The sequence below is a fragment of the Lissotriton vulgaris genome, chromosome 4_1, assembly GCF_964263255.1.
Source record: "Lissotriton vulgaris chromosome 4_1, aLisVul1.2, whole genome shotgun sequence".
Taxonomy (NCBI): Eukaryota; Metazoa; Chordata; class Amphibia; order Caudata; family Salamandridae; genus Lissotriton; species Lissotriton vulgaris.
In genome coordinates this window covers 2,082,052,315-2,082,075,642 of record NC_141691.1, presented here as the reverse complement: position 1 = coordinate 2,082,075,642, position 23,328 = coordinate 2,082,052,315, and positions in this window count along the sequence as shown.

Below are 23,328 nucleotides of genomic sequence, written 5' to 3'. Positions count from 1 at the left end.
TGTGGGAGTTACAATCATGTAGCTTCTTTCAAGTTTTGTCCTGCTTTGGGCAAGGAGTTCAACAAATGTGGTAAAGTTGGTCATTTTTCCAACTCTTGTAGAGAGGATAAAAAGAAAAGTGGGGACAAAAGTAGTTATTTCAAGAAAAAAGAAATTTTATGTGTGAGAGATGAGACAGATTTTGGTTCAAGTTCAGTTAGATGTGAACATGTTGTGTCTGACGAATCTAATAAAGTAAGTGGAATGATTGTGTCTTTAATAAGTTTAAGTTTGCTTGAGGAGGATGTTTTAGAATCCCCTAAATGTGTTGTTAGGTTTAAGGACATTGAATTAGAGTTGATGGCTGATTCTGGGTCTCCTTGGACCATCATAACTGAGAAGTATTTTGATGAAATGTACAAGTCTAAAATTTCTAAGAGCGATTTGTGCCCTCCTGATGTTATGGCGAAAGGTTTTAATGGTTCTAATATTGATTTCATAGGGTATATTGCTTTCACAATTTATTTTAAGGACCAATCTGCATATATCAAACTGTATGTTGTTGTAAAGGGAGTGAATGTTTTGGGGTGGCGGGATCAATTCAAACTTCACATTACATTGAATCCACGCAACAAAGATCCCGTCATGGTGTCACATGATCGTGATGTGTTAGAGAAAAGAGTCAGGTCTGTAGAAGAGAGTAATGTTTGGAAGACACTTTCGGATGAGTTTCCTGGTTTTTTTTCAGATAAGTTAGGTAGACTAAGTGGTTTCACTCATGTCATTAAGCTTAAACAACGAGCTATGCCAGTTGTACAAAAACTTAGACCTGTACCACTGAATGTTAGAGAAGAGTTAAGTGATGCACTCAATGACATGTTGAAAAATGATGTCATAGAGGAGATAGAATCGTCCAAGTGGGTTTCGCCAGTGGTTTTGGCACGCAAACCAGACAAATCTTTGAGGCTATGCATAGATTTTAGAGCACTTAATGCAAACATAGTGGTAGATTGTCATCCCCTGCCCAATATCAACGAAGTGGTGAGCATGCTAGGGGGTGGTGTTATATTTTCCACTTTGGACTTAAGATCTGCGTATCATCAGGTGGTGTTAGCAGAGGAATCACGTCATCTCATAGCATTTATCACACCACAGGGTTTGTTTCAGTTTAAACGGATGCCGTTCGGCTTGGCGTTGACCGCCTCTGTTTTTCAGAGATCTATGTATCATATTTTTAAGGATATGAGTGAATACGTGAAGTGTTTTCAAGATGATATCTTGGTATTCTCTAAATGTGATGAGGCACACATGGAGCATTTGAGGAATGTGTGTAAGATGTTAAATAAGTTTGGTCTTACCATCAAGAGTAAAAAGTGCAAGTTATTTCAAAAAGTATTTGGGACACACCATTTCTGGAAATGGTGTTGCTCCAAAAAGATCATTGGTTGATGCGATTCTAAAAGCTACTGCACCAGATTGTAAAGACAAGTTGTTATCGTTGCTAGGACTCTGTGGATATTACAGTAAGTTTATTGTAAGTTTTGCATCCAAGATGGAGCCGTTAAGAGAGTTAACGAGGAAAGATGTAGAATTTTTGTGGGGACCTAAACAGCAAAATGCTTTCGAGAGTGTTAAACTTGATATGGTGTCAGCTCTTACTCTGAGACCTTTTTGCTTGAATAAACTTTGCATTTTGACTGTAGACGCAAGTCTTTATGGTCTGGGTTGTGTGCTTTCACAACGTTCAGGCAAGGAGGATTGGAATGTTGCTTTTGCATCAAGATCTTTGAATCAAACTGAAAGACGGTATGCTGTCATAGAAAAGGAATTGTTGGGATGCGTATGGGGTGTTGAGTATTTCCGGAATTATATTTGGGGTGCAAGGTTTTTGATACGTACTGATCATAAACCGTTGGTGGGTATTTTTTCACCTGGAGGAGGTTTAAATGCAACAGCTCGTATTGCTAGATTGATGCCACGTTTGCAGGAATATAGTTTTGATATAGAGTATGTACCTGGAAAACTTAATGTAACTGCAGATTGTTTGTCAAGGTTGCCATATCCTTGTACTGGAGATGATGAAGATACTGAAGTGGTAACTAGCATTTCTGAACTGTTATCAGGAAAATACAATGTTATTTCAGAAGATTTGTGGATGAAAAGCATGAATGAAGATGATATTTTGTGTAAAGTGAGAGATTATGTAAATTTGGGGTGGCCTTCTAAGGAGCGCATTCCTGCTGAAATTATGCCTTTCTACAATATTGCTGATGAATTGGGAATTGAAGGAAATCTTTTATTCAGAGCTGGAAAGTGTATTCCACCTTTGGATGTTAGAAAAGTTATTTTGCAAATGAGCCATGAATGTCACATGGGCATGTCATCCATGAAAAGACTGATTAGATCTAACTTCTGGTGGCCTGGAGTTGATAGGTTGGTAGATAAGTTTGTTAGAGAATGTCCTGAGTGCATTGAAAGTGATAAGACATGCAAGTGTGATCCTGCACCTTTGATTCCAGTGAAGTGGCCAGATCATTCATGGCAAAAGTTAGGGATTGATATTGCTGGTCCATTTAATTTTTTACCACAGGAGTGTAGACTTGCTATTGTTGCAGTGGATTATCACTCCAAGTGGCCTGAGGTCAAACAGGTACCTCATCCTAACACTGATAGTGTTATTTTATTTTTGAGAGAGATTTTTTCAAGAGAAGGTTTTCCTGAAAGCATTGTATCTGATAACGGTGTACAGTTCAAATCCTCAGAGATGTCAGAGTTTTTGAACACTTATGGTATAAAACATTGCACTACTGCTCTGTATGAACCACAAGGAAATGGACTAGTGGAGAGATATAACAGGGTGCTCAAACAGGATATAATATGGGCTCGGAAGTCAGGAGGAATGTGGAAAGAAAAATTGAGAGAAAAATTGTGGTTATATCGTATAACACCTCATGCCACAACAGAAGTTTCTCCTTTTCGCCTACTAAAGGGTAGAGATCCTGTATCTTGTTTGTGTCCTTGGTGGTTTAAAAAGAATGTTGACCATCAAAGGATTGATCTGAGTGTCAAGGAAGTGGCTGAGAAAGTGGAACAAAAACAAGAAAAATACGAATGTGATTATGATACCAGGATGAAGGTTAAGCAACCTGCTTTCATAGTAGGAGATGTTGTCAGGATTCGTAAACCAGGTTATATAACCAAAGGGGAGACAAAATTTGGCAAACCTATGAAAGTTGTGAAGGTTTATCACAATAGTGTGATTACACAGGATGGGAAAAGATGGAATGTCAGAAGAGTATCTAAATGTGTATCTTAGTTTCCTTTTGTACTCAACATTGTTTTGCTTTGTAGTAGAAAATGTTAGAATTGTCTCTTAATTTCTTTAAGGGGGAAATGTGTTGTATTCTTATCCATAGATATTTCCTTTTTAATTTATAATTCCATTCTTGTACATATTTCCCTTTTAAATACAATGTCTATACTTATCTGCTCATGCACATTGTCTGATGGATTCCATTTAGAATTGTTATGAACTGAAATGTATTAACTGGGACTGACAACTTGGAGAGTGGAAGTACTGTGCTGCAGTTTAATAAATCTTGGATTTTACTTTGGATTACTTGGATTTTCTACTTATTTTTTACACTTAGGCCATGAGTTATAGTTACATGAGAGAATGAGTTGTAGTTACCTGAGAGAACTCTAGTTCTAACTGCTGAATTTCTATGGTTTTGTGTGTTGAAAATCTGAACCTAACTACAACATCCATGTTACCTTTCGTTTTTTTTGTGAATTTCCAAGGTTTATTAAATTCAATTTTTTAACTATAACATTCCTGTAACCTTTCATTTTTATTACTGAATTTCTAGGATTTTTTGAAGGAAAAGTAATATTAATTACCCTACATTACTGCCGCCACCTCCCTTGCATGCAGCCAACCCCATGCTGAACATTGCCGGTAGGCCGCAGGGCCTGGCATGTGGCCAAGCCCTGTACCCAACCCCACAAAGGTAGCCACCTGGGGGGGGCACACAGCCCCCCTCCTGGATCTGATTCAAACCCCGGGGGCGCCATCCCCTGAGACTCACCACAGTTAAATAGGGTTAAGGTGTATGTGGCCCCCCTCCCGGGTCATATTTGGACCCAGGCACCCCATCCTACAGGGACCACTGCGTAATTTATGGAGGAGGGGGCTAAGCAGCCCCTTCCCCTGGCTGATTTCTGGCACTGGGGACCCTCTCTCCCGGGGCCCAGCCATATTTTAAAGGAGGAGGCGAAGGAGGGAATGTAGTCAACTCCCCGGACCAATATTACAACACAGAAATTACCAGAGAGATTCAACAGCTACAGTTATAGTTATCTCAAGTGATTATAACTCGTGCTCTAAGGCAACTATAACTCATACCCCTGCATGCACAGTTTTCTCATCAATCATTTCACTGCAAATGTTGCGGTGATATTATCAATTATGTCATAGAAGATGTCATCAGTAATGTAATAAGTGGGATAATTTGCAGTGCATGGCAAGGGCACAAGTTATAGTTACCTTAGAGCATAATTAATAGTTACTTGAGTGAACTATTACTGGTGAATTTCTGTGGTTTTTAGAGTAATAAATGTTATGCCTAAACCTAAGTATAAAGTTACTTTAACCTTTTTTTGTTTTTCAGTGAAACTGTAGGTTTTTAAAATGTAATGCATAAGACCAACCCTAGGTTTCAGGTAGGGGGTTGGCCACAGGGACTGGCCTAAGCTAGACACTCCGACCAACTCCCCCTTCTCCGCACCCAGCACCCTATATTTAAAGCAGATTTATTATTTTTCCCCAAAAATGTGCGATTATTTTAATGTACATTTCAATAATACACACAGTACAATGTTTATCATTAATATTTACTTAAAAAAAGTTTTAATAAACGTTTTTAGTATTATATTTTAGGGGTGGAAATTGTGAAAATAAGTTGTCTGAAATATATTATTATTCCTTTAAAAAATCCCTTGATTGTACTTTTTAACATTTCACACCCCAAAAACTAAAAACAAGCACATACAGGCTGTGTAGTTTATGGGATATACTGCATCCCATAAACTACAAACAGTCCCTAGGTGACACTTGAATCTCAGCTGCAGAGCAAAGGCATCAGCCTGGGTAATGCTGTAAAAAGAAATAGCTCTCTTTGACCCTTATTGCCTTACTGTTTGGGACACAGCCACCAGCAAACGCCTGATGCCATAAGCCCCTGTCCCCTGCGTTGGTCTCCCCCCGCAGCCGCAGCCGCCTGGACACCACAGCGCGGCTGCAGGGAGGGGGGAACTACAGCCCCCAAGGTCCTTAGCGGCAGGATGCAGCTTCCTGACATCACTGTGCGCCCGGTGGCGCTTAAAAACAGCGCAGAACCTCTGGGGAGCGGGAGCTCTCTTTGAAGCTTATTGCCTTACCGTTTGGGACACAGCCACTAGCAAACGCCTGCCACCATATGCCCCTGTCTCCTGCGTTGGTCTCCCCCAGTAGCCGCAGCCGCCAGGACACTGCAGCGTGGCCGCCGGGAGGGGGGGGGAATACAGCCCCCTAGGTCCTTAGCGGATGGACGCCGCTCCCTGACATCACTGTGCACCAGGTGGCGCTTAAAAATAGCGCGGAACCTCGGAGAAGGGGGAGCTCTCTTTGACCCTTATTGCCTTACCTTTTGGGACACAGCCATAAGCAAACGCCTGCCGCCATAAGCCCCTGTCTCCTGCGTTGGACCCCCCCGCAGCCGCCAGGACACCACAGCATGGCCGCCGGGAGGGGGGGAATACAGCCCCCAAGATCCTTAACGGCTGGACGCCGCTCCCTGACATCACTGTGGTGGTGCTTAAAAACAGCGTGGAACCTCCGTGTCGCGGGAGAAGCCCGGGACAAAGGCGGGGCCATCCGCGGCCGTCAGAGGCCGGGCTTGGCCACCTCACTGTTATCTACACTCTCGAACTGTAAGCTTTGTATTCCCTGGACTGTTTTCACCGGTGCTGGGGTGTGAAAGGGGATAATAGTATTTGTGTGATTTGTTCCTGCCATGAGCAAAAGGAAAGTGGGGGACAAGGTGGTGGCACACTTGATGCCTTCCTCATAAGAGCAGAATCGGTGTTAATTCACTCGATCGAGGCAACTAAACGTAGACTCTCACTCGATCCCAGGCTCTTGGGGGGGGGGGGTTCGCTACCATGTGCCCAGTAACCTGCTACACAGTTATCACCAGATGCAGCCATATCCAACGCTCACCCCCTGACTAGGTCCCCAAGCTTGCTCCCCATTAGCCCAGACCCATCCATCTTACAGCCCCAGAGCAATGCGAGTAGCCCGGCCATGGTTAGGACATGAGGGATGTAGGCCTCGGGGGTATAACTAAAGAACCACCAAACAAAAAAAGGAAGGGTCGTGGCGCTAAGACACATAAGGCACCACTACCCCCAGCAGATCGAGCTGGCTATTTGTCTCCGGTAACTCAAGCTCTACTACTGATAATCCCCCCCTGGTTCTTACTAACCCCTCGTTGAATAAAAGTGACATCTGCTCTATATTTAAGGAGCAAATAGTAGCCCTTCTTGAGCCTCTCCTAAAAAGATTAGATTCTGTTGATCTTAGGCTGTCCAAGATCGAAGTTGAATTGGCAGGCTTATCCCAAGCGATCCCGGTACAGCCCAGCAATCATGTTATAGCAGGTGTCACTGCAGTCAGTGTGGGGGATATTCACAGGACCCGGGGTGGCGCGAAGACGAGTGCCCAGATACTGGTGGGAGGGGCCCAAACAGAAGGGAGCGCTAGGAGTACACCACCTACTGTTGTTAGTAACAACAAGATCACGTCTAACCAAAGCTCTTTAGTGACAGAGAGATTAAGGAGGCAGGATGACAACTGTAATGATGCCTGGCCAAAGAAGTGCCCTTATCTACACCTGCCACCCGAAGCAACACCCTATACTGTTATTTTAGCAAATGACCCCCCTCTTACCCAGGATTCACATGAGCATTGGTCGACCCTTAAAAACAAGGCCCTCCATTAATTGAACAAAATAACCGGCATTGGGGATGGCTTATACCAGGAATTTAAAATGGTAAGACTCATTGAATGGGTCGCTCACACCACCAAAACCATTCCGGGAGACTGTGTGGTTTTGAGCTTCAGGTTTCCGGGGCTGGTTCATTATATTTTTGAGACGGTGGGTCACGCTCCATTCGATAAGGCTGCCATTGGTATTCTTCCCCTGGGTTTTTCTACTTTCACCACATGCCCCCCAGGCTGAGGGACGTTCGAGGTGCACAGGATGACTGTCTTAGGCCTGATTTCTCCATTAAGTTAAATAATCGTTTTGAGCCCCTCTCCACCCTCGAAGAAATAGACTGACTGGGGTTGGATGTACAGGGAGGATTACCACTGCTTGAAATCAAGGCGGGTGTAGGTGACCCCATGACATCTAATTGCCCTTCACAAGTTGTACCTAATGAACAAATCTTGACCCCCATTGCTGGGCCTGGAAACAAAGGCCGCATCAGCTGATTGGTCATCATTTATTGATGGCGTAGACATTTGGGCCTTTCAAGAAACATGGGCAACTGCTGATATGTTCCACGTTGGCTACTTAAACATTTCCAAACCAGCACTAAGGGGCCATAGGGGAAGACCAGTGAGAGGGCTGATTTGCTGGGTTAGACAAGCTGAAGGGATAACCGTGGACGAGGTCCACTTAGATAATCCAGATATCCTGGTCATTAGAGTTAGATCCACAAAAGGTCTTGACCTATTCTTGTTTACCATCTATGCCAGGGGCCAACCAGGTGGTAGGAGCTCACAGGTCATCACAGGTCTTGAATCCTTTTTGTCCGAGGACATAATTAATGCAAATTTGATTGTTGCAGGTGATTTTAAAACCGGTTTTGAGCCTTTTGACACTGATGATGGTAGGCTCAGCGACGAGGTGGATGTGATATGGGGTGTGCCACAGTTAGATCTCAAGCCCATAAAAAATTGACTGAGGCAGCCCTTCAGGTTAAAGGGTTGTGCATGGAATGGGGCCTCAGGGCTATAAATGGAAGGACTAAGTCCGATGCCCTGGGTGCGGTGACCTTTGATAACGGGCGTTCTAAAAGCCGAATAGACTACATCTTAGTGAATGTGGAAATATGGCCTCTAGTCCTAGATATGGAAGTTCATCCTCGGCCCGAGAGTGACCACAACCCTCTGGTCCTTCTGCTCAATGATAGGAGTTTCTGTGGCACACACTCCGGTGGCTGTTATCAACCCCAACCAAGCCATTCTGGCAAACGATTTAAGAAGGGTACGATGGGCTAAGGTGGCTCTCGATGAAAGGAAGGTGGTAGGGATTAGGGAACTAGTATCAGGGTCACTAAGGAAAATTAACGAATGTGGCTCGCAAGAGGTACTTAATGTTGAATTACCTGGGATCCATAACGAGCTTTTCAGTGGGCTGAAAAGAATCTTCATTAGCACCAAGCCAGCAAGGAAGAACCTAAAGCTTAAACCCAACTCATGGTATAACGACTTATGTAGGGTGGCACATAAAGCTCTTGTGGTAGCCATCAAAACAAGGGATCACCCCAACATCCAACAGGCTAGAGTTACTTATAAGTCAACCCTAAGGAAAGCAAAGAGAGACTGGGATGAGGAGGGATGGCATGACCTCCTACTAGCATGTAAAGGCAGGAATTTGACACAGTTTTGGGACCTAATAAAATGGAGGAATGGGCAGAGGTCGATCATTCCAAATAACAATGTGGACCCACAACATTGGGACACATTCTTCGAAGCCCAATTTCAGCAGGGCACGGAAAGTGAATCCCCTGCCCTGCACATCATTACAGATACCCCCTTTCTATTTAGCACTAAAGAGGTCGAGGCAGTCTTAAAGATCATCCCACATGGCAAGGCGCCAGGGCCTGGTTGTATTCCAGCCGACCTTTCAAGCAGGACTCCGATCTCTGGATCCCATACATCACGAATCTAATCAACTCCTTAGCGGGGGGAGCCCCAATCCCTGCATCTAGGGCCGGAGCGGAAATTATCCCGATCTATAAGAAGGGGGGTCGCTCTGCACCGGCCAACTATAGACCCATTAGCCTCATAGATGCACTACAAAAAATCATAGCACAAGTGCTTCTGGGTGGGATAGAGAGTTGGATGGGTGAAGAGAACATCTTACCCTGAATCAAGTTTTTATATTTGTCATGCTATATTCAAAGGAGGTTCTCTTGGGCAGAGGATTGATCTTAGCAGCTTCCGTGAATTTAAAATCCGCGTTCGACCTAGTCCAGAGATTGAAACTGTGGGATGTTCTCCTAGGATTAGGGATGCCGAAGGAATTATTGGCCTTTGTGGTTAGACGTCATACTTCCAACAATGCCCAGGTTTGATGGGGGAAATCGGGTGAGGTCACCGAGAAATTTCAAGTGGGGAAGGGTGTCTGTCAAGGGTGTGTGCTGGCCCCCACCCTATTTTCACTATTCATAAATGGGGTGGTGTGGTACTTTGATAATTGCCCTACGGATGCACCCATGCTAGCTGGCCAAAGGGTGCCACTACTTATGTTCACAGATGACACCCTGATTTTATCTAAAACGAGACAAGGGTTTCAGCTGGCACTGTCCCGTTTTGAGGAGTTCGGCTGCGACCATGAACTATTGGTCAACATGGAGAAGACTGAATTTATGGTACTCTACGGGGCCGGGTCTGTTAAAGAGTTTTCATGAGCGGGAAGCTCTTGGAGCAGACCAATGTCTTTACTTTGTTGTATTTCTATCTAGGACCCTAATTCGATATTCCTGATTCATGCCCTTATGTGGTTATAATTAATAATATCCTTAAAAGGCATATGAGTCATATCCATATTTAGTAATAACCCATGCAGTCCAAAACACAGCAAGGCTACTCCCATAGACTCCTAGAAAGCACAACGCGTTATTTAAATAAACCAAGCCTCCAGCAGCCAGGGAAAACCCCCTGCTTTTGTTTTGATTTGCACAAGAACTCCTGAAGTCCAGAAAGAACTGTTAGTTCTTAGTGACTTCTTATGTCCAAAGTTACGTCAAACCGGGCACCTTTCAGGTATAAATATACCAACCTTGCCTTAAGCAAACACACAGTGGTTGGGAGCAGAGCGACGTTCTACTTGCCCGGGAGCCCAGCTGTTATGAGAGCCAACGGAAACCGCCCCTCCCCTTGACGCACTGAGAGAGACGCTGTTTTTTTCTCCAGCCGAGAAAATCCAGCTCCGGTGTTCCCAAGTCACCTCCGGGGGTTTCTGGGAGATCGAGTCCTGAGAAGCGAGATATAAGACCTCCTTCATTCTATAACCAAGGTACGGAGCTGATTAAAACCTTAGAGAGAATTCTTGATTCCGATACTTGGCAAAACTTAACTTAACTTAAAAACTGCAAACTTACTCACTCCTTCCCACGTATAAGGCTTAGGTCAGGTACACTGGGGTAGGCGTATCTAGAAACACCGGTTGAGTTTGTTAGTAAATGTTTTTATGTATGTATATATTTTATCCATTTTAAAGTATCATATGGCTAAAAAACAATATCAATGCTTTTACAGTATTATTTCATAATACTACTTTTACTGTACGCACTTTACTTTACAATAAGTATTGCAATTGTGGCAATTCATTTGGATCACTGAAATAATATCGAGAGACAGAATATCGACCATCAAGAATATGGTTGACAAAATATCGACTGACAAAATAACGAGTTTCTATCTACAAACAGGTAAGTACAAAAATATCAAGTTAAAAATATCATTTACAAAAATATAGTTTTAAAAAATATCGACTTTACTAAAAACAATGTTAAATTAAATTAATATTAAAAATTATTTACTAAAATATACTTAAAAATACTTAAATTAACTTATAATAATTAAATAATTAATGAAAGTAAAAAAATGTTAATTCATATTTCTTAAAACATATATATATATATAGTAACAAAATATAATTAAATAATAGCCAATATCATTAACGTACAATAACAAAAGTGTAAAAAATTACTCTTCCCACTCCAAAGAGTGCAAACATAGGGTAAGCGTTACATAGCGTAGGGGTTAAAATTACTATTCCCACTCCAGTGGGTGCAACAGTAGGGAAAGCGTTGGATAGCGTTGAGGTAAAAATTACTATTCCCACTCCAAAGAGTGCAACAGTAGGGAAAGCGTTGGCTAGCGTAGGGGTTAAAATTACTATTCCCACTCCAGTGAGTGCAACAGTAGGGAAAGGGTTGGATAGCGTAGGGGTTTAAATTACTATTCCCACTCCGGTGGGTGTAACAGTAGGGAAAGCGTTGGATAGCGTAGAGGTAAAAATTACTATTCCCACTCCAAAGAGTGCAACAGTAGGGAAAGCGTTGGATAGCGTAGGGGTTAAAATTACTATTCCCACTCCAGTGAGTGCAACAGTAGGGAAAGGGTTGGATAGCGTAGGGGTTTAAATTACTATTCCCACTCCGGTGGGTGCAACAGTAGGGAAAGCGTTGGATAGCGTAGAGATAAAAATTACTATTCCCACTCCAAAGAGTGCAACAGTAGGGAAAGCGTTGGATATCGTAGGGGTTAAAATTACTATTCCCACTCCAGTGAGTGCAACAGTAGGGAAAGGGTTGGATAGCGTAGGGGTTTAAATTACTATTCCCACTCCAGTGGGTGCAACAATAGGGAAAACGTTGGATAGCGTAGAGGTAAAATTTACTATTCCCACTCCAATGGCTGCAACAGTAGGGAAAGCGTTGGATAGCGTAGGGGTTAAAATTACTATTCCCACTCCAGTGAGTGCAACAGTAGGGAAAGCGTTGGATAGCGTAGGGGTTAAAATTACTATTCCCACTCCAGTGGGTGCAACAGTAGAGAAAGGGTTGGATAGCGTAGGGGTTAAAATTACTATTCCCACTCCAGTGGGTGCAACAGTAGGGAAAGCGTTGGATAGCGTAGGGGTTAAAATTACTATTCCCACTCCAGTGGCTGCAACAGTAGGGAAAGCGTTGGATAGTGTAGGGGTTAAAATTACTATTCCTACTCCAGTGGTTGCAACAGTAGGGAAAGCGTTGGATACTGTAAGGGTAAAAATGACTATTCCCACTCCAAAGAGTGCAACAGTAGGGAAAATGTTGGATAGCGTAAGGGTAAAAATTACTATTCCCACTCCAAAGAGTGCAACAGTAGAGAAAGCATTGGATAGCGTAGGGGTAAAAAATACTATTCCAACTCCATTGGGTGCAACAGTAGGGAAAGCGTTGGATAGCGTAGGGGTTAAAATAACTATTCCCACTCCAAAGAGTGCAACAGTAGGGAAAGCGTTGGATAGCGTAGGGGTTAAAATTACTATTCCCACTCCAGTGGGTGCAACAGTAGGGAAAGTGTTGGATAGCATAGGGGTTAAAATTACTATTCCCACCCCAGTGGGTGCAACAGTAGGCAAAGTGTTGGATAGCGTAATGGTTAAAATTACTATTCCCACTCCAAAGAGTGCAACAGTAGGAAAAGCGTTGGATAGCCTAGGGGTAAAAATTACTATTCCCACTCCAGTGGATGCAACAGTAGGGAAAGCGTTGGATAGCGTATGGGTTAAAATTACTATTCCCACTCCAGAGAATACAACATTAGGGAAAGTAAATATTTCATATATTATTCAAAAATCTAAAAATGAATATCTATTAATAATTAATTAAAAATAAATAAAAATGTTATCTAATATAATAATTACAATTTTAAAATGACTAATTAACAATAATTATTTCAATTAATCACCTATTAATACAAATTAATTAAACATTAACAATTAATTATTTAATAATTAATTTTACAATTATTTCCAAATAAATACATTTTAACAAATTTTATTATTTATTTAATTATTGATAAATCACTTCCCACCCTATTCCCCTATAAACTCACAACCCGCTACAGAAATTAAATTAGTAAAATTTACATAATTACCAATTAATCAATTAATAAAAATTAATTAACAATTATAATTAAATTAATTAACAAATATAAATTAATTAACAATTAATTACAATTACATATTTTTAACAGTCGATATTACTTCACTTACCTTAAAAACAATATTTTTGTTATCTATATTCTGTCCTCTAATTACTAATTACTATCAATAAATACATTTACAGATTTAATTAATTATAATTAAATTATTTCCCACCCTATTCCCCTATAAACCCACAACCCGCTACAGAATTAAATTAGTACAATTTACATAATTACCAATTAATCAATTAATAATAATTATTTTCCAATTACAATTAAATTAATTAACACATATAAATTAATTAACAATTAATTACAATAACAGTCGATATTACTTCACTTACCTTAAAAACAATATTTTTGTTATCTATATTCTGTCCTCTCGATATTTTTTCCAGTCTATATTAAAAACTCGATATTACGTCCAATCGATATTTTGGATTCGATATTATGTCTGTGCACCACTTCATTTCTCTTGCATGAGAAAGAAGGCTGCTCAATAAAATAACATATTTTATTGAAAACGCCTGTCTCTCTATTTCTCTGCAATCTGGTGGAACTAAGCATGCACAACTGACTGAGTGAAATAGTTGTCTATTGTTTTCACACGACTCTGGAGATACACTCTTTATTCTGTGGGAGCAAAGTTGTCATGTTATATGGTTGTCAGAAGCTAATCCCTTCTTGTCTAAATCAGGACGGGTAACCCTTTCCTGAACATTCGAGAAGGTTTCTAGTGACCTCTGAGCTAGCTGGCAAAACGAATTAAGTCTAACACAGTCAGTAGAGACCTTGATGACCTCAGTCCTACGTCTACACTGCTGTTTATGTTATTCCAATGCGCAGAGCCTATTGGGAATATAGGAACTACACTACAACTTATCTAGGTGTCACCTTTGGTAAAAAACTGAGCCGGACCCCTCAGGTGAAGTTACTAGCGCTGAAACATGCTCAGCTAGCGGGAGCTCGGATAAAGGAACATAGGCTGTCACAAACTAAGCCTATAACCCCCGCAGTCAAAATATATTCCTCGAAAATCACTCCGGCAATTTTATATGGTGCTGAGATTTGGGGATCTAGCAATCTAACCCATTTAGCCTCAGCCCAGAATACATTTCTAAGATCACTTGTGGGCCTCCCCAAATCCACTCCTCGTATCCCCCTACTGTTAGATCTTGGATGCCATGCAATTGAGGATATTGCACGGTTTAGGATGTTGGTCTTCTGGAGAAGGCTTTGGACAACCCAAGAATTACATCTATTCGCAAGGGGACTGACTGAAGTAAGGGGATTGGACCGCTCGAATAAGATTCCATGGTTAAATAGCATCAAAGCTTTGCTCCTCGATATGGGGATGAAGGACCTGTGGGACAGTCCAGTGTCCGCCGAATTCCCACCAAAAGCAATCTATAGAGGAGCTTATTCGAATCATATTAAAGTTAGGAGATTTTCCACTTTGATTAGTCCATCCCTGTCTAGTGTTTTCTGGGAATTCAAAGATGAAACATGTTTGGAAGGTTATTGGGATGTTATAACAAAACCTAGAGATTGCAAGCTTTACCACCAGTTCCAAGTTGAGACACTTCCGCTAAGGAAGTTTATATGTAAATGGAAACCGGTTACTGGTGATGAAATGCCCTTTCTGCCCAGAATGCACAGAAGACATTGACCACCTACTATATGTTTGCCCTGCCTACCAACATCCGCAAAGCATGTGGCTCAGACCCCTATATAGATCCCTGGGAACTAGTTCTGCGTTAACTGCTAAAAGGCTACTGAAAACTAGTTGTAATGATACCGTAGTGATTGGGGTAGCTAAGTTTTTGAGCTGGTCTTGAGCCATACGGGAGAAAAATGGAGGCTTCAACACTTAGTCCTGACTCTCCCGGGCTGGGCAAGTTTAAATTGGAATTTTAGTTTTTTTTATATCTATTGTCTGGTAGTTATTTGCATATGACATATTTAATTCTGATTTAATTAATTTAATCTTTGAAAAGATTTATATATTTTTAACGGTAACTGCAACGACAAATGTTATGTGTATTTATGACTGCCCACAGCTGTATTTTGCATTTTATTAATCTTTTCTGTCTTTTATGATGAATAATCACAATAAAGACTTTTTGGATGATGATGAAAAAGAAATATGGCAAGTTCTCCTGTGGCCATCATTTCAATGACCCAGGAGACTTACAGTTTTTCTCTGGTATTGCAGAACTCCTTACAGCCCACCAGCAACCTTAAACAACATTTTTGTCATGTCCCTGCCCCCTCTAGTCACATCATAGAAAGCTAAATAGGCCTGACAGGGCAGTTCATGCTCCTGCTCGGTGAGAGGACCTTGTATTTTCCGTGCCCATGCTTGCACGCAGGGAAATAGATGGTATCCCAGGTGTTGCAGATACTGTCACTGAGTCAGCCCCAAGGGATCGAGTCTCCAGGGGCCATTCCATTGCCCGGGGAGGGGGCCATGTGGCCCTCTCCCCTTCACTTAATGTACTGGCCCAAGGGTGGTGTCCGCAAAGCCTCTACTGGCCCAGAGAAGGGGACATGGCTCCCCTCCCCTTCAATATAGACAATGGCCCTGGGGGAATGGGTCTCCACGGCCTCTCCTGGCCCAGAGAAGGGGAGGTAGCACTGCCCCCTCACTTTCAATGTAGTTACTGGTCCTGGGGTATGGAGTCCATGGGGCCACATTGAGGCTTGGAGGGGGGCACGCTCTCCTCTCCAAATTAACTTATTGGCATACCTACCTACCCCCGGCCATGGCCCGTGACATCCTGTGGGGTTATTATACAAGGCCCTACTTTTTTCCCCTGAAGATTCACAGATCTTCAAAAAATGTGCAAACATAGAAATCTTCACAATGACTTAGTCAATCGGATCCCCGACGACAACGCCTCCTGCTCGAACACTGCCGACTGCCTTGCCCCACTGAAATTTTAATTCTTAGAACTTTTCTCCAAATTTCTTTTTAAGTTCAAAATTAAGTGCAGACAACACCCAATTCACTTTGTGTATCCAATGTGCGCTCGATCGTAGCCAGCCACAACTTTTGACGTTGCTGCGGGATTGCGCAACTGAATGTCCACAGTTAGCATTTTAATTTTTACATTCATTTTGCTATTTTTTACTTCAAGCTTAAAAATTAATAACCCTGGTTTTACTTTTTGGATTTGTGTTGGTTTGGTGTCAAATAATTCCTTATATGTTACTCTAAATTAGTGTGGTTGTTTCTTTTGTTGTTTTTTCACTGTATTGCTGTTTGAGTATTGCATACATGATTTCACCTTTGCCTCTAAGTTAAGCCTGACTGCATTTGTGCCAAGCTACCAGAATGTTAAGCAGAGGTTTATTTAGTGACTCTTATGGTTACCACTGATAAGGATTGTGGCTGTGACCCCCTTCCTCTCCAACCAACAAACCAGTTTGTCACAGTAACATTTAAGAATCTCTATTTATATGTTCTATTTACCATGGATCAGGTCATTAGGTTTTGGGTGTAGTCTGTGCTGCACAAAAATACAAGAAAATAAAATCAATTCAAATGCATACTTCCAATGTGGAAGACAGGAATATTGCACCACCCACTTTATGTTTTCTTTGATGTTGACCCCAAGGGACGCTATTCCAAATTCTGCATTCAACATCTCTTATGGAGGACAGGCTTATATAAGCCAATCTGTTTAAAGATTAAACTCCCAGGCATGGAGCAGATGGGCAGGGAGATGAAATGTCAATTCCTAGACAAAATAAAAATACATTCTTCATGTCAAGAATTTGAACCATAACAGGAACAAGACAGAATACTATTATGAACTACATAAAAACTCAGCAGACATTCCTGATATCTGCAATTGGACCAGAGCTATTTCTGGCTGGATTTCTGATCCGGCCAACCCAGGGGAATATGCTGAGTATGTTGTTGTTGTGTCATTTTCTGATGCAGAGTCATAATTTAGCAGTGCCAGTGTCTGCATGTTAGTCGGAGCAGTAACATGCAGGCAGTGAGGTGGCTCTTTCTTGTTTTCACTTTCACCTGCGTCAAAAACAATGGTCAAGTTCAAAGGTCCATCAACCCTTCTTTTGCTCAAGTATCAACTTGGCTGGGAGCAACCTGCAGCCTAATACGTAAATGTCAAGCTATGTTATGTGAAAATGATTTATACAGCTCTCATTCACTAATCGGTTTCTTGTTGCTTGAGTATATTTATTTATTTATTTTTATTTTGAGTCTTATATAGCGTGTGGTTACCCTTGGGCGTCCCGGCGCTTGTCAAGGAGTCCGTCGGACCAGTGCGAAGCCAATACAGCGTGTTAAGATGGGAAAAGGTGTGTTTTCAGAGACTTCCGAAAACGAAGAATGCATGTCTCACGACTCAGTTTCAAAGGGAGCGAATTCCAAAGGGTGGCTGTATGCACCGAGAATCTTCTACCTCCAGTGCGAGCTTTGTGAACTCTGGGGACCTGTAGCAAGAGTTTTTGATCAGAGCAAAGAGCTCTGTTGGCTTTATAGGGCACCACTAGCTTCCTTAAAGAAGGAGGACCTTTCCCTTGAAGGATCTTGTGGGCCGTACAGAGAGCCTTAAACTTGACCCTCTCTCTTACCAGGAGCCAATGCAATGCTTCCAAGGCGGGCTTAGCTGATTGTCTCCTTGATGTGTTAGTCAACAGCCTAGCAGCAGCATTTTGCACCTGCTGCAGCTTACTGAGCGTGGCTTCCGGAGCGCCAAGGAATATGTCATTGCAATAATCAAGCCTGGAGATAATTAGCCCCTGGATGAGTAACCTACTCGATGGCAAGGGGAGGAGGGGCAAGACTTTACGGGCTGAACGAATATGCCCAAAACAGACCCCGCCGTTTTCTTGGCCTGAGTTTTAAAGGAGAGATCCTGCTCCAGCCAAACTCCCAAGCTCTTGATCTCCTGCTTGGGGCTGGGGAGCTCCCCCAGGCAGCTGGGCCAAACGGTCAAGGGGAGAGAGGGAGTCTTGTGCCCTAACAGCATTATCTCCATCTTGGAACCGTTTAGTTTAAGCGACGATTCACACATCAGGTGTGTACATTAGTCAGGCATAGGCGCAGCGCGTCTGGGTTCTTCTCCAGTTGAGACAGTGCGACCACCAGCTGGGTATCGTCAGCATAGCTGACAATTTTTATCCCAAAAGGGGCCACCACATCCTCCAGGGGGGCCATGTAGACGTTAAACAGCGTAGGGCTCAACGAGGAGCCCTGTGGCACACCGCACTGGAGGGGGATAGATGGAGACTTCTCGCTGCCTTCCCATACCTGATAGGTACGACCACACAGAAATGACCTAAGCCATTGCAACGCCACTCCTGTGACCCCCGCATTGGACAGCCGTTGGATCAACACTTGATGGTTTACAGTGTCAAAGGCAGCACTGAAGTCCAGGAGGATCACTGCCACTAACCCTCCTGAATCCAAAATGCTCCTTGCTTCCTCAACAACTGCCAAGAGGGCGGTGTCTGTGCCGTGCCCTGGCCGAAAGCCCATTTGTGAATCTCTCAGCAGGCCATTGGATTCCAGAAAGACAGATAGTTGTCGATTAACCAGTCTTTCAGCGATCTTACCAAGACCCGGCAGCAGAGAGATGGGCCTGAAGTTAGCCAAATCTGACGAATCCATATTGGGTTTCTTCAGAAGAGCCTTTACAACCGCTCTTTTCCAGCTCGGCGGCACCACACCCTGGGTAAGGGATGCATTAATCAAGTTCGCTATAGGGGCCGCAACCACAGATGTTACCTGTTTCAGAAATCTCATTGGGGCTGGATCTAGGAATAGGGTTTTGCCACAAGATGTCAATTGTATGCTTGTGCGAAAATCCAGGTCTTCAGGAGTTGCCTGAAACTAAGATAATCAACAGTCAATCTGGTGTTGAGTGGAAGGGAGTTCCAGAGTCGAGGGGCCAATACAGAGAATCTGGCACCTCCTAGTCTCTTCTTCTTAGAAGGGGAGATAGCCAGAAGGATGAGATGAGATGATCTCAAGTAACGGGACGGAGTGTACTTTTGAATTTGATAAGAAATTAACTCTCGGCTATTGCCATAGAGGTCCTTAAAAATGATACATCCATCCTTAAAGGCCACATGCTGTTTCACCAGCAACCAGTGTAATTTCTTCATCAAAGCGGTAATATGACAACTCCTAGGTTGCTGGTTGCTGGTAGATCAGCTTGGTCGCCTGGTTCTCTACCAGTTGCAGTTCCTTTGTCAGGTAGTCCGGGAGACAAAGGTTTAGTGAATTGCATAATTGATTTGTGAGATCACGACAGTGAGGATAACTTTGATGAGAGCTTCAAGAGTGAGGAATTTTCTGAGTGACGTTATCATCATGAGCTGAAGAAAACAGGATGGCACTAGTGCTCCTACTTTAGGCTTCATCGAGAGTTCTTTATCGACGAGGACTCCAAGACTTTAACTGAGTTCTTTGGCTGAGGGGGATACCCATTTCAGTCGGCCAGAAACTGGAGCTACAGAGATTTTGTGTGCCTCCAGCCTGGACACTCTCTTATTGGAGTTTAGTTTAGGTTGATTGCTATGCATCCAGTCACGAATAAATAGCAGTGTGTCTTGGAAAAGCGACAAAAACATTAAAGAAAACAAAAACAATGAAAGAAAACAAAGATATTCATCATAAGAATTAACACATCTGATTTTTATAGGTGTGTGTTTAAGATTTGAACTTACATTTTTTTATTATTACAATCATTTTGACTGACTGAACAATGCTATTGGTTGTTGTTTCTAGCGATTTGTGTCATTAACGTATTGGAGAATCTTGATACTGTTAGTTGCAAGTACAGCACCCAGTAATGCACTATTTCTTTATGTGTTCTAGAGCACTACATGTGAGCACCTTTGTTTCCTTGTTCTCTCTCCCTTATCTTCGGTATCAGCTCACTAGTGTGCTCTCTTTTCTCTTGCCTCTCATCCTTTTTACCACCCTATTCCTCACTTCCCTTTCCACCTTTGTTTTGTGCATTTATGGGGGTCTAGAAGCTGAAGAGTGCTTCTGGGTCACTCTTTAATGTGCACCTTTGTAAACATTTTATTTTACTATTCTTACATGGTATTCAGACCTGTTAAAACTGTAATTTTAAAATGGGCTTCTGTCATACAAATCTTGATGAGGGTACATGCGTTCAGGACCCACTGCCATGCATACAGCACATGCTTACATGCACATCTGCAGACATCTTAACATGAGTTTCCTTTCATGGAAAAACCATTCGGAGATTGGTAGCTTTGCATTTAGGGTTCACATCTCCTTTAGTTCTCCAAACTCCATCAGATGCCTTTGGGTGGTAGAAAGTGGACATTTCTCTGTGCTTATAACTCTGTATGTTTTGCAGCCTGGCCCCAGTCCATGTCTGGGCCTTATTGATAAATAAGGAAATCCTCAGCACACGTCTGTAGTGTATCTAAACATTTATTTGCACATTGTATGCATAAATATTAAAACAGTATTGTGAGTTTCTTGTTTTTCTTTCCTTATTCCTATAGTTTCTCTTCAGCCGACACGTGTTTCGTCACATACACTGGGAAATCATCCCACGACTTTTTCAAGGTTCTACAATCTAAGGTATATCCCTTTCTTATGTGGTGATAATTCGACCCCACAATGGGTAAAATATCTGTCTTCTGTGTTAAAATCGGTTCTTCATTCAGGAAAGGTCTCCGTCTGACCAATCTACGAGCTCATAAGGACAGCTCTGTCATCAACGTAGCCCACAACCGTGACTCTCGAGTGCGAGATTTTGCAGTGTATGCAACAAAACACGTGTCGCCTGAAGAGAAACTATAAGTATAAAGAAAGAAAAAAAAGACACTCAAAATACTGTGTTAATATTTATGCATAAAATGTCACATACATGTTTAGGTACACTACAGATGTGTGCACAGTTCAGAATTCAGCATCTGTTGAAACTAATATATGTGCAATTTTCCTGAGTGGCACTCTTTTACTTAGCTCAATACCACTGTCCTTTAAAGAGCTTATTGATAGCTACACTTTGTGCATACTTTCCAGTTAGCCATGACACAGGAAGGGTTGAGTGTGACAGGGTTACATCTATATACTGATAGTCGTCCAGGGCTAGGAAATAGGGAGGTTGGATGCACTTATATTTGTATAAGCTGCATCCTGCCCTCACCAAAGGGCTGATTTACTCCCTAATGATTTCTGGAGCCTGGGCAGTGGTTGAAAGGGAGCGTTGTACACTTCTAAGGTTTGTGTGGAAGTTGCCTCCACATCGAAGACATTGGAGTATAAGTATAGGGGCTCTGACCCCATAATTGTATACACTGCATAGACTTGTAACCTGATTCTGCTGACTCTACATACTGCACCAGAGGACTGTTGTGCTGCCAGGAGAATCCGCCTTTCAGATGAACTGCTTTGCTTCTTCTATACTTCTTTCAGTTTGCTTGGCGGAAGCAGGGACTGACACTTTGCCTGTAACCTTTACCTGTGCCCATTGTCAGTGCTCTCCAAGGAGTGCCCAGGGAGCAGGGCATCTGGTTTGGTGAGCCTCAGAGAGCTAAGCTTCTAGCAGGAGTACTGCGGGATGTTCTATCCGATGCATCTTGATCAGGCGCATTACCCAGACATTCAGGATTTCTTTTGGCCTACACCAGAAGTCTGCATTGTTAAGCCCCACTCCCCAAGAACGCTGGATTGTTGAACTATGCAGGCCCTGCTCCCAAGGTCTGTTGTGTGTGCAGTCCAACTTAGAGGGATCCAATGTCCACCTCCAACCTTCAGATTCTGAGGTCTAAAAACTGGATGTGGAATGAGGCGTCCCCACTCTCTTTCTTGAAATAACTGAGGAATTTTCACTGTCACAGAAGAGAGCCCACCATCCTGCGCTCCCTCGCAGGTGGACTAGGCTTATCACAAAAAGAGTTCTGCAGCGTGTGTTAAGCAGTTACTCCACGCGGTTAAGGGCAGCAGCACTTGCCTCTCCCCCGTGGGCCCCTCCATTGGGCCATACCTTGGGGGGGGAGGGCACTGAAACCACTGTGGTTCTCCAGGGTTAGTCCTTGACAGAAGCCCCTATTTTGTTGACCAAGGAAAATGACTGCATCACTTGTCGTAGGCTGACAGGTGCTTCTGTGGTCTACTTTTATGCCAGTAAACCATTTTTCTCACTAGTGCTTATAAAGATTACCAGAACCCCACTAATAGCGGCACAGGGGTTCACTTGCCTAATTGGGCTTACTATTGCTGATGTGTTTATGGTGAGATTTTATGATTTCTGTACCCCTGGTGATTCTAGTGTTTGCTAATTTTGATAAACGTGTTACATTTCATGCCCTGGTGAACAATGTATACTATTTTGATCCTTGCACTGTTCATGATAACGATTAATACTTCAGGATTTCTATAATATAAACAGATGGTATGAGTTATGTTGTTTTCATCTATGATTTATGTATAATATATGCTATGTTATTGCATAATCCCTTGTAGTGGCTCTTGTGTGGTGTGTTCATTGTGTGTCTGTGTGAGTGTGTTGCACAAACGCTTTACACATTGCCTCTGATGATAAGCCTGCCTGCCCTGTGCCAAGCTACCAGAGGGTAAGCACAGGTATCTTTGGTGTGTGACTTACTTGCCCTGACTAGAGTGGTGGGTTCTGTCTGGCTTAGGTGCAAACCCTACCCAACCAGAAACACCATTTCTAACACAGACGTAGACAGTCATCATACACAAGTAATATTTCTTTACTAACTCTGAAAACAGCCAATGAGTAAAGTGGACTTAGCGTAGCCCAATGTGCTTGCTGTGATTGATAAAAGCAAAATGTGAATGACAGTTAAATCTCGTCTTTACGCTCTTGAAATATTTTTATAGAAACTAATGTAACTGGTAACTGATGTAATTTTGTAAATTTGTGGAAACGTTTGTAAAGCGCTCTGATACCTCCGGGTCTAGCCAGCGCTATATAAAACTCAAAAAATAAAACAATAAATAAGACCAATTTATTAGCAGTACTGACTGAAAGGTCCTGTATATTTGTATATGTTTATGCATTTTTATTAAAGAAAGCAAACGTTTTTTGGTTAACAGCAGATGTTTAAAAAATGACTTCTGGAATTCTAGATTCCTCAATAACTATAGTATAAAAATGCTAAGCTGTAAACATGTCTTAAGTATAATGTATCCTAAATAATTAGGACAGTTCAAAACAGGATCTGATAAAGCCAATATGTGTGACCTTTACATAGTGCATCATACACACACAGCATGCATGCGCACACAGACACAAGGGACACATACTGGGTAATATGCAGAG